The following is a 15,251-nucleotide window of genomic DNA, read 5'->3' on the forward strand; positions in this document are numbered from 1 at the left end:
TCTCCCTAAACTGTCCCCTCTACAGTCTCCCTATCCAATATTCTACAATTAAAAGCATTCTGCAACACTTTCCCTATCACACAAGTGCTTGTCACGTCTCCCTATGCTCAGCTCACAGTGAAATGGCGGAGACCGCACAGGATGAGGCTGTGACATCACAGGAGATGTCTATCTGCTGATTGGCTAGCTGCACAGAATTATGGGTCATATCGCTTTCCTGGGCTATGTACTTTCACTTTGTAACGTATAGCAGCCATTTTAGAAAAAAAAAACTATTTGTTACCACAAAGGAAATTCGGCTTTTCAAATTTTTTCTAAACTTTGGATCTTATTCTGCTTTGGGTGCTTTGATTTGCTCAACATTAGTCATAACCTTGGCTGAAAAATACAAAACTCAACTTATAGGTCTCAGATCTAACTTACATGAGACCCTTTTTATGAGCATCCAGATTATAATTTTCTATTTGAGAAAATACTTAAAAAAGCTTTATTTGATATTACTTCATTGATTTTAGAATGTACTGACAAAGAGTTGAGAACCATTAGAGACCACATCACATCAGTGGAACAGAACCTGTATACCAACTTTAACATTACCAGAAGAGGAGACTCCTATTAAAAACAGTTCCTGAGAGACAGTTGAGACTATAAAAGAGGAAAAGTCTATCAGAGAACACCACCTAGTAATACAGCACCCCTCCAGACTTTCTGTATCACACCTGAATCATCTAACTCTACAAGTGAAGCTGATTTTTTGTGGCAAACTATTTCAAGATCCCTCAGAAAAGGACACCGAGGATGAAACACCTGTTTCAGAGAACCAATACGGACCCGCTCACAGGGATGGACCCACCTACAGTGACAAACCAACAGGAATGGAATGAAGAACCTAATCTGGTGGTCAATGCCTCTGACATCCAACTGAATCCAGCTGAAATCTTCTTATTAAAAAAAGACTTGCTTTTGCTTCAACCAACTGGATCATTACTACCTAGATATTTATTTATTTCACGCACTTATATGACACTGCTATATTCCAAAGCGCTTAACAGACATTAGCATTACACTGTACCCAATGGGGCTCACAATCTAAGGTCCCTATCAGTATGTCTTTGGAGTGTGTGAAAAAAATGGAGTAACGGGAAGAAACCCACACAAACATGTGGAGAATAAACAAACTCCATTTAGCGCAGAAGTCTGCATATAAGTGGTAATTGACCTGCAGTTCCTGATAGCAATAGACATGTTGTGTTAGACTACTGTTCACATGGTGCATTACTGCTTAGTGGCCTTTGTTTTTGTGGCACTGTGCTGGTGGGTTGGTGGGACCCAGTGTTATGGGTGGCATTGTCAGACAGCAGGGTTGCTGTTTGACTCCTGGGTCCTGCCGCCTACTAGGGCAGTGGCGCTTTGTCACCGCATTGTGCTGTGCCTTTTTGTCAGAGTAGGTCCTACTCAAAGAGGCAACCTTGGCGTGGTGAGTGGGCTTATGCCTTTTGATCAGAATGTACGCTAATGCCTCTTGTACATCATGCAGTATAGGGGGCTGTACACTTTAATATTGCACTGAGAAGCGAGTTTAATTAGATCTAAGCATAGCATTGTGGATGTGCGATCCAGTTCTGTTTTTTTCCCCTTGATATATGCATGTTGAATCTTTCTTCTTTATTACTGGTATCAGTACTCCTCTCATTCGGCATAGATGGTTTTATTTAGTACAGAAGTCTGCATATAAGTGGTAATTGACCTGGAGTTCCTTATAGCAATGGACATGTTGTGTTAGACTACTGTTCACATGGTGCAGTATTGCGTGGTGGTCTATGTTTTTGTGGAGCTGTGCTGGTGGGTTGGTGGGACCCAGTGCCATGGGTGGCATTGTCAGACAGCAGGGCTGCTGTTTGACTCCTGGGTCCTGCCGCCTACTACAGTATGACAGTGCCGCTTTGTCACCGCATTGTGCTGCGCTTTTTTTGTCAGAGCAGGTCCTACTCAAAGAGGTAACCTTGGTGTGGTGAGTGGGCTTATGCCTTTTCATCAAAATGTACACTAATGCCTCTTGTACAGCATGCAGTATAGGGGGCTGTACACTTTAATATTGCGCTGAGAAGCGAGTTATATTAGACCTAAGCATAGCATTGTGGATGTGCGATCCAGTTCTGTTTTTCTCTCCTTGACAGCTATCTGCTAATTGGCTAGCTACACGGCATAATGGGTCATATCGCGTTCCTGGGCTTCTTACTTTTAATTTGTAACGTACAGCAGCCATTTTAGAAAAAAGCCTATTTGTTACCACAAAGCGAGAGGAAATTCGGCTTTTCAAATTTTTCCTAAACTTTGGATTGAATTCTTCTTTGGATGCTTCAATTTGCTCAACACTGGTCATAACCTTGGCTGAAAACTGCAAAACTCAACTTATCCTCAGAGGACTCAGATATAACTTACATGCAACCCTTTTTTTATGAGGATCCAGATTATTATTTACAATTTGAGAAAATACTTAACAAAGTTTGATTTGATATTATTTCATTGATTTTAGAATGTACTGACAAACAGTTGAGAATACAGTTGAGCGGACGCCTGGATGTTTGGGTTAGACGGGTTCGGCCGAACTTTGGAAAAAAGTTCGAGTTCAGGACCCGAACTTGACCCCGAACCCCATTGAAGTTAATGGTGACCCGAACTTTTGAGCACTAAAATGGCTGTAAAAATGTCATGGAAAGGGCTAGAGGGCTGCAAATGGCATAAAAATGTGGTTAAGAGCATGGCAAGTGCTCTGCAAACAAATGTGGATAGGAAAATGACTTTAAACAACGTAAAATACGTAAAAATAAAAAATAATAATCTTGATCTAGGAGGACGAGGTCCATATGGAGTAGGAGGTTGAGGAGGCGGTGGATGTGGCGGTATAGGTGGAAGCGGCGGTGGAGGAGGAGGAGGTAGCCTACACTGCTTTTTGGTTTTACTTTTTTTTTTTTTTTTCTCAATTAGGGTACACCCCAAAACATTGGGAAATATAACCTGTGATAACCCCCTGAGACAATACACTGGCTGTAGGGCAGGCCAGCACCTCCAAGAGGTAAAGGGCAAGCTCAGGCCATGTGCCCAATTTAGAGACCCAGACGTTGCAGGGGCTGACCCCTGTCAGTCAGTTTGTGTAGGGGTGTGCAAACTTACTGCCCCATGTCCCCGTGACTTACATGTTGAATGTCCCCGTGATGTTCACGTTCCAATTTAATATCTTCTGTCAACTTTCGATGTTCTTTTCTGCGTCTACCATGGTGATCACAGGTGGCGGAGAATCAGGGTTCCACGCCTGAGAGGGAGCGTGAGAAAGAGAGACCACATCCAAGGGAGGATTAATTTTTTAAAATTTAAAATTATAGCGTTGAATTATGGGACAAATTATTAAAGCATAGAAGTGTGACAACTTTTTAAAGTTTAAGCATTGAATTAAAGGATGTGGCGCGCACACTGAAGAATTTATAACATTTTAATCCCTGTCAACTATGCAGAGCAGGGGTTTCTATCCGGCAAAATTAGAAAAATGTCACCTGACAATGTAATTGACGATTTTTTAAAATTTATGTTCCTGTCACCTATGTAGATGTGCCCTAGTGACATCGACCATCCATTTGGATATCTTCTCTATCAACTTTCAATGTTCTCTTCTGAGCCTACCATGTTGATCACGGTTTTTGGCGAATCAGGGTTCCACGCCGGAGAGGGAGCGTGAGAAAAAGAGACCAAATTTAAGTGAGATAAATTTATAAAAAAAAATTGGGATTGAGCGGAAATGTGGTAAAAGCGATTAAATTGCAAATGTGGGACAAATTACAGAAGCCCAATTGTGGGCCAGAAGAGTAAAGTGGAATTATGGGAAAAATTATTGATGTTAAAATTTTTGACAAATTACAGAAGCCCAAATGTGGGCCAGAAGAGTAAAGCGGAATTATGGGAAAAATTATTGAGGGGAAAATTTTTTACAAATTACAGAAGCCCAAATGTGGGCCAGAAGAGCAAAGCGGAATTATGGGGAAACTTATTGAGGGGAAAATTTGGACAAGTTACAGAAGCCCAAATGTGGGCCAAATGAGTAAAGCGGAAATGTGGGAAAAGCTGTTAAAGCGCAAATGTGGTACAAATTACAGAAACCCAAATGTGGGCCAAAAGATTAAAGCGGAAAGGTGGGAAAAGCTGTTAAAGTGCAAATGTGGTACAAATTACAGAAGCCCAACTGTGGGCCAAAAGAGTAAAGCGAAAATGTGGGACAAAGTATTGAAGCGCAAATGTTGGCCAAAAGGGTAAAGCAGAAATGTGGGACAAATTATTGAAGCGTAAATGTGGTACAACTTGTTAAAGTTTAAGCATTGAATCAAAGGAGGTGCCGCGCATCAATTAAAGAAGAAATTCTGAAATGTTATTCCCTGTCACCTATGCAGAGCAGGGGTTTATTCATGTCTAAAATTCTATAATGTCAACCCAAGAATGTAACAGAAAAATTAGCTAAATTTATTAACCTGTCTACTTGGTAGAGCAGGGGTCTATGACAGAAAAAAAATGTTTATTGTCACCCAAAAATGTTAAAGAAAAATTATTGAAATGTAATAAACTGTCAACTAGATAGAGGAGGGGTATATTACACCCAAAAATTTGTGAATTTCACCCAAAAATGTAACAGACAATTTTTTTTTTTACCTGTCTACTCGTATAGCAGTGGTACATCACACCCAAAAATTGGTGAATTTCACCAGAAAATGTAATTACATTTTTTTTTAACGGTCTACTAGGTATAGCAGTGATACATCACACCCAAAAATTGTTGAATTTCACCCGAAAATGTAATTGACAAATGTTGATTTTTTTTTTTTTCGGTCTACTAGGTAAAGCAGTGGTACATCACACTCAAAAATTGGTGAATTTCACTGGAAAATGTAACTGACAAATGTATAAAAATGTTTTACCTGTCTACTAGGTATAGCAGTGGTACATCACACCCAAAAACTAGAGAATTTCACCAGAAAATGTAACTGACAAATTATTATATATTTTTTTGGTCTACTGGGTATAGCAGTGGTACATCACAACCAAAAATTGGTGAATTTCACCGGAAAATTTAATTGACTATTTTTTTTTAACCTGTCTACTAGGTATAGCAGTGGTACATGACACCCAAAAATTGTTGAATTTCAACTGAAAATGTAAGTGACCATTATTTTTTTTTACCGATCTACTAGGTATAGCAGTGGTGCATCACACCCAAAAATTGGAGAATTTCACCAGAAAATGTAACTGACAATTTTTTTTTCCGGTCTACTAGGTATAGCAGTGGTACAGTGGTGAATTTCACCAAAAAATTTAACTATTTATTTATTTTTTCAACCTGTCTACTAGGTATAGGAGTGGTACATGACACCTAAAAATTGGTGAATTTTACTGGAAAATGTAACTGACAAAGTAGTGAAATGACATAAAATAAAATTTGATTTATGAGGAGGTGGAGTTCCATATTGATTAGGAGTTCGAGGAGGCGGTGGACGTAGCGGTGTAGGTGGAAGCGATGGTGGAGGAGGACGAGGTAGCCAACACAGGTTTTTGATTTAATTATTTTTTTTTTTTTTTATTAGGGTACACTCCAAAAGAGTGTGAAATATCAAAAATACAAAAATTAACAATTGCCCTGCAGTATAACAATTGCTGGTTAGTGCCGGTATACATGTCTATTCTGCACAAGGTACGGACAAGTCCTGTGGGATCCATGCCTGGTTCATTGGCTGTGGACAGGCAGCTGCGCTTGTCTGTGATGATGACCCTTGCCGTGCTAAACACACGTTCGGATAATACACTGGCTGCAGGGCAGGCCAGCACCTCCAAGGCGTAAAGGGCAAGCTCATGCCATGTGCCCAATTTGGAGACCCAGAAGTTGAAGGGGGCAGACCCGTCATTCAGTACGTGTAGGCGTGTGCACACATACTGCTCCACCATGTTGGTGAAATGCTGCCTCCAGCTAAGACGTTCTGGTGCTGGTGGTGCTGGTTGCTGTGGTGTGCTGACAAAGCTTTTCCACATTTAGGCCATTCTAACCCTGTCTTCTGAGGTGCTGGCAGTGCCCCAGCTGCGTTGGCGACCTCTTCCTCGTCCTCTTTCTTCCCCTTGTGCTTCCACTGTGCCCCCGCTGTCAGGTGGGAATGCCACCAGCAGCGGGTCTACCAGTGTACGCTTGCACTTGCGCATCTCACGATCACGCTTCAGTGACGGAATTAATGACGGTACGTTGTCCTTGTAACGGGGATCCAGTAGCGTGTCCACCCAGTAATCAGCACAATTTAGAATGTGGGCAACTTGGCGGTCGTTGCAGAGACACTGCAGCATGTAATCGCTCATGTGTGCCAGGCTGCCCAGAGGCAACGAAAAGCTGTCCTCTGTGGGAGGTGTATCGTCTGTGTCCCCTGTATCCCCCCCAGCCACTCACCAGTGATGGCCATGAGCTGGTCTGGGAGCCACCCTGCTGTGAATATGGTTCCTCCTCCTCCTCAATCTCCTCCACCTCATCATCCTCCAGAACTGTGCCCTGGCTGGACAATTGTGTACCTGGCGTTTGTGGGTGCAGAAACCCACCCTCAGAGCCACTTGGGAATGACTGGCCGGAAACCTTATGAAATGATCCCTCTTCCTCCTCCTGTGCCACATCCTCTTCCATCATCGCCAGCAGCGTGTTTTCAAGGAGGCATATAAGTGGGATAGTTACGCTGAGAACGGCGTTATCGGCACTGGCCATGTTGGTGAAGTCCGCGAAACAGTGCAACAAGGAACACAGGTCTCGGATGGAGGCTCAGTCATTGGTGGTGAAGTGGTGCTGTTCAGCCGAGCGACTCACCCATGCGTGCTACAGCTGAAACTCCACTATCACCTGCTGCTGCTCGCATAGTCTGGCCAGCATGTGCAAGGTGGAGTTCCACCTTGTGGGCACGTCGCATATGAGGCGGTGAGCAGGAAGGCCGAAGTTACGCTGCAGCGCTGGCAGGCGAGCAGCAGCAGGGTTAAAACGCCGAAAGCGATATATCGGGGTAATTTTTAAGGAATCTCTGCACCACCAAATTCAGCACATGCGCCAGGCAAGGGATATGTGTCAAACAGGCTAGTCCCAGAGCTGCTACGAGATTTCGAGATTTCGCCCATTATTGGGTGTGTGTTTAATAACTCAACGTGACAGCAGTATAAAACCCTGGAATTTCAAACGTGCTGATGCTGCAAGGCCAGAAAAATTGTGTATTTTGCCCCAAAAATTGTGTTTTATTAATAGAAGAATATAAGCCCCGTATATATAGGGTGTGTCTCACATGGCCTGACCCACACTAGGCCTCAATTAAAGATTTGTTCACCAAATGGCGGTATTTCAAATGCCTGAATAGAAGCCCTGTATTTAAATGGTGTATCTCACAATGACATATGCAGCAAAGGCTGCCAACTAATTTTTTTTTTGCCCAAACGGGTGTTTGTTTAATAACTCAATATGACAGCAGTATATAACCCTGGAATTTCAAATGTGCTGATGCTGCAAGGCCTGAAAAATTTTGCATTTTGCCCCAAAAAGGGTGTTTTATTAATAGACGAATATAAGTCCTATATATACAGGGTGTATCTCACACGGCCTGACCCACACTAGGCATCAATTAAAGATATGTGCACCAAGTGGTGGTATTTCAAATACCTGAATAGAACCACACTATGTAAAGGCGGTATCTCACAATGACATATGCAGCAAAGGCTGCAAAATAAACTTTTTTTTCCCCAAATGGGTGTTTGTTTAATAACTGAATATGACAGCAGTATATAACCCTGGAATTTCAAACGTGCTGATGCTGCAAGGCCTGAAAATTGTGTATTTTGCACAAAAAAGGTGTTTTATTAATAAAATAATCAAATCCCTGTATTTAAAGGGTGTAGCTCACACGCCCTGAACCAGACTAGGCCTTCTTTTAATTTTGTTTGCCCAAAATGGCTGTATTTCAAATACCTCAATAGAACCATTATTGTGTGTATATATATCCACACAGTATTGTGTGTATATATATCCACACAGTATTAGCTTGCTAATCATAGCTTGCTGCTAATTCAAGTGCTGCTTGTCTAAGTGCATTGGAGATATTCAGGAGACTAACAGTCTAACTCAGAGTTTTTCCACTGTAGCAGAACGTCAGTGGTGTTTCTGGTGAATACTCAGACACTGTGTTTCAAAAGAGGTAAGGAATTTGCTAGACACAGCATCTCTATTGTCTGATTGCAAATGAGCATAGGCAAGTAAGGTGTTAATTTGCTGTTGGGGGAGGAGCCTTTGTGGGAGTGTGTGTATATATATCCACACAGTATTAGCTTGCGAGAACAATTTGGAGTCAGTTTGGGTTACCTTGCAGCTTGATAATCATAAGGTAACTCGTGTAGGTGTGATATATAGACCACCTAGCCAAGTCAAAGAATTAGATGATCTACTAGTTGAGGAAATAGCTAAAATGACATTGAAGGGGGAAGTTATCATTATGGGAGACTTCAATCTTCCAGATGTAAACTGGAAAACCAAAATAGCTAGTTCTGCCAGGAGTACAGATATTCTAAATTCCCTACTGGGATTATCTCTACAACAAGTAGTGGAGGAGCCAACCCGGAAGGAGGCCATTTTAGATTTAGTATTCACAAATGGGAATTTGGTATCTGATATTACTGTAGGGGAAAGCTCGGGATCTAGTGATCACCAGTCAGTGTGGTTTACTATAAGTACAGTGACTGAGTCACACCACACAAAAACAAAAGTTTTAGATTTTAGAAAAACGGACTTTTCTAAAATTAGATTAGTGGTACACGAGTCCCTATCAGACTGGAACAGTTTCATTGGAGTCCAGGAGAAATGGGACTACTTAAAAGTGGCACTATTGAAGACAACAGAAAATTGCATTAGGCTTGTCAGTAAAAGCAAAAAAAGGAAGAGACCACTGTGGTACTCAGCAGAAGTGGCCAAAATCATTAAAAACAAAAAGATAGCATTTAGGAATTATAAAAAAAAACTAAATGAGGATGACAGACAAATTTATAAGATTAGGCAGAGAGAGGCCAAACAAGTTATAAGAGCTTCTAAAGCACAGGCAGAAGAGAAATTAGCTCAGTCAGGGAAAAAAGGCGATAAGGCATTCTTCAGATACATAAATGAAAAAAGGAAACTAAAACAAAGAATTACCAAATTAAAAACTAAAGAAGGAAGGTATATGGAAGAAGATAAAGAACTAGCTGACTGCCTCAATTAATACTTCTGTTCAGTTTTTACAAAGGAAAATGAAGGAGAAGGACCTCAGTTAGGAAAGAAGACTAATGAATCTTTTGACGCATGTGTCTTTACAGAGGAAGAGGTTCTAAGTCAACTGTCTAAAATGAATACAAATAAGTCACAGGGGCCTGATGGGATACACCCAAAGCTATTAAAAGAGCTCAGCGGTGAACTAGCAAAACCATTAACAGATTTATTTAACCAATCACTGGCAACAGGAGTCATCCCAGAAGATTGGAAATGAGCAAATGTTGTGCCCATTCACAAGAAAGGTAGTAAGGAGGAATCGGGCAACTATAGGCCAGTAAGCCTGACATCAATAGTGGGGAAATTAATGGAAACCATACTTAAGGAGAGTATTGTGGACCATCTAAAATCCCATGGATTGAAAGATGAAAAACAGCATGGGTTTACTTCAGGGAGATCATGTCAAACTAATCTTATTGATTTTTAGTAAGGTTTTTGATACTGTCCCACATAGAAGGCTTATCAATAAAGTGCAGTCATTGGGCTTGGACTCCCATATTGTTGAATGGATTAGGCAGTGGCTGAGGGACAGACAACAGAGGGTTGTAGTCAATGGAGTATATTCAGACCAAGGTCTTGTTACCAGTGGGGTACCTCAGGGATCTGTTCTGGGACCCATATTGTTTAATATCTTTATCAGCGAAATTGAAGAAGGCCTCAATGGTAAGGTGTGTCTTTTTGCTGATGATACAAAGATTTGTAACAGGGTTGATGTTCCTGGAGGAATACACCAAATGGAAAAGGACTTAGGAAAACTAGAGGAATGGTCAAAAATCTGGCAACTAAAACTTAATGTTGATAAGTGCAAGATAATGCACCTGGGGCGTAAAAACCCAAGAGCAGAATATAAAATCAGTGATGCAGTCCTAACCTCAGTATCTGAGGAAAGGGATTTAGGGATCATTATTTCAGAAGACTTAAAGGTAGGCAGACAATGTCACAGAGCAGCAGGAAATGCTAGCAGAATGCTTGGGTGTATAGCAAGAGGAATTACCAGTAGAAAGAGGGAGGTGCTCATGCCGCTCTACAGAGCACTGGTGAGACCTCATTTGGAGTATTGTGCTCAGTACTGGAGACCATATCTCCAGAAGGATATTGATACTTTGGAGAGAGTTCAGAGAAGAGCTACTAAACTGGTACATGGATTGAAGGATAAAACTTACCAGGAAAGATTAAAGGAACTTAACATGTATAGCTTGGAAGAAAGACGAGACAGAGGGGATATGATAGAAACTTTTAAATACATAAAGGGAATCAACAAGGTAAAAGAGGAAAGAATATTTAAAAGATGAAAAACTGCTACAAGAGGACATAGTTTTAAATTAGAGGGGCAAAGGTTTAAAAGTAATATCAGGAAGTATTACTTTACTGAGAGAGTAGTGGATGCATGGACTATCCTTCCTGCAGAAGTGGTAGCTGCAAATACAGTGAAGGAGTTTAAGCATGCATGGGATAGGCATAAGGCCATCCTTCATATAATATAGGGCCAGGGGCTATCCATAGTATTTAGTATATTGGGCAGACTAGATGGCCAAATGGTTCTTATCTGCTGACACATTCTATGTTTCTATGTTTCTATGTAACCACTGTATATACAGGGTGTATCTCACACACCCTGATCCACACTAGGCAGGCCGCAATTAAATTTGTTTGCCCAAAATGGCCGTATTTCAAATACCTGAATAAAACCACTGTATTTAAAGGGTGTATCTCACATGCCCTGAACCAGACTAGGCCTCAATTAAATTTGTTTTCCAAAAATGGCTGTATTTAAAATACCTGAATAAAACCACAGTTTTTAAAGGGAATTTCAAACGTCTTGATGATGTAAGGGCGCAACAATTGTGTATTTTGCCCCAAAAAGGGTGTTTTATTAATAGGAAAATATAAGCCCTGTATATACAGGGTGTATCTCACACGGCCTGACCTACACTAGGCCTCAATTAAAGATATATGCACCAAAATGGCGGTATTTCAAATACCTGAATAGAACCACACTATGTAATGGCTGTATCCCACAATGACATATGCAGCAAAGGCTGCAAAATAAAAAATGTTTTCCCCAAACGAGTGTTTGTTTGATCACTGAATATGACAGCAGTATATAACGTGCTGATGCTGCAAGGCCTGAAAATTTTTGTATTTTGCCTCAAAAAGGGTGTCTTATTAATAGAAGAATATAAGTCCTGTATATACAGGGTGTATCTCACACGGTCTGACCCACACGAGGCATCAATTAAAGATTTGTGCACCAAATGGCGGTATTTCAAATACCTGAATAGAACCACACTATGTAAATGGTGTATCTCACAATGATATTTGCAGCAAAGGCTGCCAACTATTTTTTTTTTTGCCTAAACGGGTGTTTGTTTAATAACTGAATATGACAGCAGTATTTACCCTTGGAATTTCAAACGTGCTGATGCTGCAAGGCCTAAAAAATGGTGTATTTTGCACAAAAAAGGTGCTTTATTAATAAAAGAATCAAACCCCTGTATTTAAAGGGTTTATCTCCCATCCCCTGAACCAGATTAGGCCTTCTTTTAATTTTGTTTGCCCAAAATGGCTGTATTTCAAATGTGTATTTAAAGGGTGTATCTCACACACCCTGATCCACACCAGGACGCTATCACAGAATTGTGCCCAAAATGGCTTTATTTCAAATACCCGAATAGAAAGATAGTATGTAAAGGCGGTATCTCACAATGATATCTGCAGCAAAAGCTGCCAACTAAATTCTTTTTGCCCAAACATGTGTTTAATAACTGAATTTGACAGCAGTATATAACCCTGGAATTTCACACGTGCTAATGCTGCAAGGCCAGAAAAAAAAGTGTGTTTTTAAAAATCAAAAAAATGATGGCTGTATTTCTAGCTTAAATTGCACACTCACTAATCCAGATGTTGTATATTGCCAAAAAGTGTTTTTTTGGTAACAGAATATGACAGCTGTATATATTTAACTTGAATTTAACACCTGTAGATCAGGAAAATTGTGTTTTTTGCCAAAAAAGTGTGTTTTAAAAAATCAAGAAAATTATGCCTGTATTTCCAGATTAAATTGCACACTAATCCAGATGTTGTATATTGCCAAAAAAGTGTTTTTTTGTTACCAGCATATGAAAGCTGTATACGGTATATTAAACTTGAATTTAAAACTTGCAGATCTGGAAAATAGTGTTTTTTGGCCAAAAAGTTAGTTTTTTTAAACCCAGAAAATTATGCTTGTATTTGTAGCTTAAATTGCACACTCACTGATCCAGATGTTGTATATTGCCAACAATGTGATTTTTTGGTAACAAAATATGAAAGCTGTATATATTAAACTTGAATTTAAAGAGGACATTTCACTAGTTTAAAAACTAAAAACGAACTATATCAGTGGGCAGAGCGGCGCCCAGGGGTCCACCCTGCACTTACTAGTATGTCTGGGCGCCGCTCCGTTCGCCCGGTATAGGCTCCGGTGTCTGCAGCTCCCTCTGTTGTACTGGGCGGAGTTTTTGTATTAGGGTTGTGCCTTGCTGCAGCGCTGGCCAATCGTAGCGCACAGCTCATAGCCTGGGAGTCCCAGACATACTAGTAAGTGCAGGGGGACCCCTGGGCGCCGCTCTGACCACTGATATAGTTAGTTTTTAGTTTTTAAACTAGTGAAAGGTCCTCTTTAACACTTGCAGATCTGGAAAATAGTGGTTTATGGCAAAAAAGTGTGTTTTTAAAAACCCAGAAAATGATGGCCGTATTTGTAGCTTAAATTGTACACTGACTAAGCCTGCAAATGCACCAGATGTTGTAAATTGTGTATTTTGCCCCAAAAAGGGTGTTTTATTAATAGAAGAATATGTTTTATATTGCCAATAAAAGTGTTTTTTTGGTAACAGAATATGAAAGCTGTATATATTAAACTTGAATTTAACACTTGCAAATCTTGAAAATAGTGTTTTTTTTTGCAAAAAAGTGTGTTTTTAAAAACCCAGAAAATGATGGCTATATTTCTAGCTTAAATTGCACACTGACTAAGCCTGCAAATGCACCAGATGTTGTAAATTGCCAATTTTTTTTTACAAACAGAATATTTGTGCTGTTTTTAAAGCTTGGATTTCAATGTTCCAAAAGCTCAGATGCAGTGCTGGTGCATTGAGCTTGCATAAAATGGCCTCCGCTGCTGTCCACCTAATTGACTTATAAAAGTTATTTTTTTTCGATCACTTGGATCAGGGCAGGATACAAAAATTGTGCCCTGCACCCACACAACACAATGTATGTAGATCGCTGAGTTAGATTCACGTTTTGAGCAAAGATTCTCTCCAATTCTCTCCCTGAAATCACCAGCAGCATCCTCTCCCTACACTAAGCCCAGCAGAGTGACGTGCAGCGCTACGTGACTCCAGCTTATTTAGAAGCTGGGTCACATGCCACACTGGCCAATCACATCCATGCCATTAGATGGCTTCTAAGGGCACAGAGTTAAACGCTTGTTGATTGACTGCTCTGCAGCCTTTCAAAAAAAGCAGAGAAATTGCCGAACACCGAACCCGAACCCGAATTTTTACTGAAATGTTTGGGTTTGGGTCCAGGGCCCAAAAATCCTAACGTTCGGTGCGAACCATTAGAGACCATATCCCATCAGTGGAACAGAACCTGTATAGCAACTTTAACTTTACCAGAAGAGGAGACTCCTATTAAAAAATTAACCAGATTCCGTGGCAATCTAGAGGAACGAAAATGGGCTAAGTTCCTGAGAGACAGTTGAGACTATAAAAGAGGAAAAGTCTATCAGAGAACACCACCTAGTAATACAGCCCCCCTCCAGACTTTCTGTATCACACCTGAATCATCTAGCTCTACAAGTGAAGCTGATTTTACGTGTTGAACTATTTCAAGATCTCTCAGAAAAGGACACCAAGGATAGTGAGGCACAAGAGGTTGAAACACCTGTTTCAGAGAACCAAAATGGACCCACTAACAGGGATGGACCCACCTACAGTGACAAACCAACATTAATGGAATGAAGAACCTAATCTGGTGGTCAATGCCTCAGACATCCAACTCAATCCAGCTGAAATCTTCTTATTGAAAAAAGACATGATTTTGCTTCAACCAACTGGATCGTTACTACCTAGATATTTATTTATTTCACGCACTTATATGGCACTGCTATATTCCACAGCGCTTTGCAGACATTAGCATCACGCTGTCCCCAATGGGGCTCACAATCTTAGGTCCCTATCAGTATGTCTTTGGAGTGTGTGAAAAAAACAGAGTACCCAAGAGAAACTTACACAAACATGGGGAGAACATACAACTCCATGCAGATGTTGTCCGTGGTCAGATTTGAACCTAGGACCCCAGTGCTGCAAGCCACAAGTGCTAAGCACTGAGACACTGTGATTTCTCCCTTTATCAGATGACTAAGGATTATTGTGAAGGATGACCCCACATGGGCATCTAATACAGAAGTCAGTAATATTATCACCACTCATTTCCAGAACCACATTGCCAACTGTATACCTCCTAGTCACCTCAAGCTTCCAAACTCGATGCTGTTGAAACCTTCATAACCTGGGTGAAACAAGACTTAAAGGGTTTTTCCAAGTGTTTAGAAGATAGGTCATTCGTATCTGATCAGTCGGGTCCGACACCCGGGACCCCTGTCAATCAGCTATTGGAGAAAGCTGGAGAAAGCATTGGTGCTTGCAGTAGCACTGCAGCCTTCTCTCTGCTCACCAAGAACAGCACTGTACATCTTAGTATCGCAACGCAGCCCTATTCACTTCAATCGAGCTGAGCTGCGCCTAGGCCACGTGATCAATGAACGTGACGTCACATGGTCTAGGAAAAGCTGGGGAAGGCTGCTGTGCTACTGCGAGTGCCGCTGCCTTCTCAAACAGCTGAATGGCGAGGGTCCCGGGTG

This window comes from Bufo gargarizans, chromosome 6, assembly GCF_014858855.1.
Source record: "Bufo gargarizans isolate SCDJY-AF-19 chromosome 6, ASM1485885v1, whole genome shotgun sequence".
Lineage (NCBI taxonomy): Eukaryota > Metazoa > Chordata > Amphibia > Anura > Bufonidae > Bufo > Bufo gargarizans.